This window comes from Phalacrocorax aristotelis, chromosome 9 (genome assembly GCF_949628215.1).
Source record: "Phalacrocorax aristotelis chromosome 9, bGulAri2.1, whole genome shotgun sequence".
NCBI classification, from domain to species: Eukaryota; Metazoa; Chordata; class Aves; order Suliformes; family Phalacrocoracidae; genus Phalacrocorax; species Phalacrocorax aristotelis.
In genome coordinates, this window is record NC_134284.1 from 1971145 (window position 1) to 1975508 (window position 4364).

The following is a 4364-nucleotide window of genomic DNA, read 5'->3' on the forward strand; positions in this document are numbered from 1 at the left end:
AAGTTGGAATGATGGCAGAAGCAGAATTTTATCTTCCCTGGATGTCGTGATAACAAAATAGTTATGAAAACATTTTTTTTTATGTTTGGCTTCTTGTCTGTTTGATAAATAAGACAACACATTCACAATCACTTACCTTCAAGAGCTTCCACTTTTCCTACCACTGGTGGAGCTGAAGTAAAGATGAAAAAATTTAGGAAAAATTGCTTGAATAGATCAGGCTAAATCCAAAGAAGGTCTGCCTGCCTGTATTTAGTTTGGAGTCTGGATGGAGATTTGGTGCCTATACCCTAAATTTTAACTTCGATAACCTCAGCTACTGCTTAACTCTGCAAATACCTACTTTCAATAGGTGCTTCAACTCTTAGCATCAAAAAATCCAATTTAAGCACTCTTAAAGTTCTATATCTACACATGCTTACTAGCACTTCAGTGTTCATAAGTCAGAGAAGTGTGACTTCTACCCCACACTGAAGTTCAATGGAGATCCAGACACAAACCATTTCTTCTCTCAACTCTTCCCTCCTTTTCGCTGTTGGGCCAGATGATGATGCCTACTGCTTTTTTTTGTTCATTTTTCCCCTCAAAACAACAGTGATGATGATGATCCTGTGTTTTCACGCAAGAGCTTGGCAGTTGCAGCAGTCTTCCCAGGATATACATTAGGTGCCACAAAGTAAGCAGCAGTCTTAAACATTGTTAAAAGTCCATTAGGACTTCTTCCATCCTAACCAAGGGGAGTGCTGTCCTGTTCTCATTTTGTATTTCCAAGGTACTGGGGAGATAGACATAATTCCCTTCCAAAGGGCTTGAAATTCACATTTCCCACCTCCCTAGAAAGTGTAATAATGATCAGGGGAGAGACCGTGGTGGGACATTTTTCCTCCTGTAAGTCTTCCAGCAGGGAAAGGAAAGAAGATTGGATTCACTATGCCAGAAAGAAGAGTGGTCATAGCTATGATGCTACTGGCTAGGGTACTCACCTAGCCACAGCCTTGGCTTCCTCACCCTGCATCAGGATTGCTTCTGCATTTTGCATTACACACCTCTGAGTTCAGCATGTGGAACCCAGGACGCCCCTTACCACCTGAGTGCAAACTGAACAGTTACATACTTTCCTTCTGGTCAAACTCATTTCTAATTCTTTCCTCAAGTTCCTTCCAACAAGACAGCTTGGGAGTACCCCCAAATCTCTTGTGTAGTAGCCTGAGTACTCTAAGCAGCTGTGGGTTTATGGGGGGCAGAGAGGTAGGAAAGGGCAATAGCAGGGCTTTGCTGCATTTCACATTTTGGCCAATTGCACCTGCTAAGGTACCACACACTCATGAATTTCCCTCTGGACTTAGATCAGAGCTGTGTCTGTCCCTGCCTCCTAGGAGGTCTGAACCTCCTCAGGGGCCTGGATTCTGCTCCGTGGGGCTGAAAATCTGGTATTGCAAAGCCTGACCCTGCAGTGACAAAGTTACTCTTTTGGACCCGGCAAGTATAGAGTGAGAGTGAAGCCTAATTATAGTTTGATACCATTCACTCCTTGTTCTTTTAGGTGATACTGCCAGTAATAACTGGCAGTGGTGGGCACTTAGTTATGGCACTGATACTTTGTTATGGGAACTCCCATCCACTGCCCACTGAACTGAGCCCACAGGTGTGACATTGCAAAGGCAAGTGAACAGTTCCTCAGCAGTAAGAGATTTGGATGGTTGTTGTGCACAGACAGGTTTAAAAACAGGGAAAGGTCTTACAGACCCCACTGCTGGTCAACAGAGCCGCTGATTCCTGAAGCATGGCCATAACACAAATATAAAAGTAAATGTGACACAGTCTGCGGTCTTCTTAGGGAAAGGGCTTCAGGAACTTCCCGTGCAGACATGGGCTGTGTCTCCTTCTTGTACATACCGCAGGGGAAATGGAAGAAGAGAAACACCAAGGGTGGGAATTAAGACTGTGTTTTCATTTCCTCTTTCTTGTTTGTTACTTGGTCCTTCTCTAGTAAAAAGAAAAAAAAAAAAGCTGACAACAAAAAACCCAGCTGCACCTGGGTTTTTACATAAATGTTCTCTTGTGCTTCAACTCGTTCACCTCCTGGCAACACTGACTCCAGAAAATACAGCACACTTTCTCTTTAAGAAAGACTGCTCCTTGCCCAGCTGTTGACTTGCCTGAAGGTGAGACCTCTGCTTAAATTCATGGCTCCAGCTGTCAAAAGCAAAGAAAAGCAGCTTTTCCTTGGCGGCTCTCTGCTTTGGGTAGAATTTGACATCTTCCTCAGTCAGCAGAATTTAATCAGCGTCAAGTGCCCACAGCCGCGCAGCTCCACCACTGCTGGGCTGGGGCTGGGGGCTGGGGGCTGGGGCTGGGGCTGGGGCTGGGGAGACCGACCTGAGGAGAAGAGCGGGGGAGTCCGCAAGCAGCAGGCACAAACAGACACAGGCACAAACAATCACCCATTTCTACAGGAAATCCAAAGCTCGTCACTGTCTGGGGAGAGCCTCATTGTATCCTTTGACTTAAGAATCGCTGTTATCACACAGTAACCTTACCCAGCTTAGGCTCTGCTGTGTCCTCCTGAGCAGCTGAGAGCAGTAAATGGAATGAGTTATTGACAGCTGACGATGATACTGATTTCTAAAAGAAAGCTGGTGAAATGGGCTCAGGGATATGGTTTCCCAGTCTGGAGTGAACAAGTGAAGCCAAGGGAGCGACTCCTGAGATCACCATGCCCTGCTCGCCTTCCTCCTAGGGAAGAAAGTGCCTTCAGTTATTGTCACATAGATGTCAATAAACTAAATGATCCACCTCATGTAGTGAAATCGTTAAGCCAAGCACCTAACCTATGAAGCCCAGCATCTGATGCTTTCACAAAACCTAAATGGTCAGATAGGACTGGTGTGTGCAGACGTAGGTACGTGTAGACTTGTGTATGGACCCAGCACAGCAGGACAGCACTTGCTTTTCCCCAGTACTGCCATCTCCTTCCTGCAACGAAGCCCCAAAGTCCCATGCTAGGGAGAGACCGGGATAAGGTCGCAGCCAGGGAGGCAGTGGTGTGGCAGCTCCTGTTCCAGGTTTCAGCCCTGTGATGATGTGTGCTGGGGGGCTGTGCCGGCTGCCTCCTTCCTGCTGCAGCCCCCCATCGCTAGGGAGCCAGCCTGGCTGACCTGAGACCCTCATTTCGGGGCACTCGGTCAGTGCAAGGCGGCTGCTGTTACAGCAGGAGTGTGCACAGGGTGGTTTCTTAAGGAGACCTTGTATTAGTGCTTACCCATTTAAAATACCCTCTTCAGAGTAAATAATATCTGCCTATGTGTTTTCAACACACAAACTCCAGCCGTTCCTATACATGTAGTTCATTTCTAGCACCTGCAGCTGTTACCCGTTTCCTGACAATATCATCGTGCCTATTGAGGAGAGGAAGGGCATGTTGAGTTGTGTTTTTTTTTTTTAATGTTTACCTCTTCCACCTGTTTGATATTAGCCTGCATAATGGCACAGAGTTAAAGCAAAGGAGACGGCTGCTGGAAGCAAACAGGAAATGAAGCAATGCCCGAGGTGAGGGAGGCAGTAGGGCTGCGAGGAAACAAGGGGGGGCGGCAGGCAGATATTGACTGGTGAATATTCACAAGCCTCTATGCAGAGGGGTGATTTAGTTCTCTCCAGATCCAAGCTACGTATCAGAGGGATACTAAAGCACTGAATGCCCCCAGCTAGGATAGGAGAGGGTGAGAAAGAAGATGTGTAAGGGGGGAGATGCTGTGGGTGGAGGTGGGAGTGCAGGTAAAGGCTTGCTGCTCAGGGAGCGGGGGAGAGCTCGCAGGTGCACTGCAGTCCAGGAGCTTGACAGTGATCAATGTAGAGCTTGTGCTGTGAACTGTGTACTCTCGCAGCCTGTAGCCATGAATGTGGTGGGTTTTTTCCCCCTGTTCCTTTGTATTTGGGGAATGAACTTCATAAAACCTGCATTCATCGCTTCTGCTCAGCCACATGACAAACTTCTTCTGAGCTGTGTCCTGGAGGGGTGACGCAGCCACAAAAACAAGATCCCTCCTGCTCCAGTCATTAAAAACACCGCATTTCTCATTTCACAGCACTGGGGGAGGGGACCGAGAGCCGCCGAGGAAGCAAATAGCACTGAGGGTACTGTTACAATATGAAAGAGGCCATTAACTCAGTGCATTTACCTACAGAACTGATCAACAAATGTCCTACCAAGAGACATACTTTTAATCTTTTCCTAGTATTGCTCATCTTTCTCAACATTTACCTTCAAAAAAAGCTGTTGCTGATAAGCAAAGTGACAATCTTGCTTCCCTTCTTTTACCTATTTAGAACAGTGCTAAAAGGTACAATGCTGATCTTGTATAGTG

At 46.7% G+C, this 4364-nt stretch overlaps 1 non-coding gene across 1 annotated transcript; it reads right to left on the minus strand.

Annotated features, from left to right (window-relative positions):
- Window positions 1–655: 655 nt before the first annotated feature.
- Window positions 656–770, minus strand: LOC142062304 (U6atac minor spliceosomal RNA). Its single transcript, XR_012662419.1, has one exon. It is a non-coding gene; the product is annotated as a U6atac minor spliceosomal RNA (small nuclear RNA).
- Window positions 771–4364: the final 3594 nt, after the last annotated feature.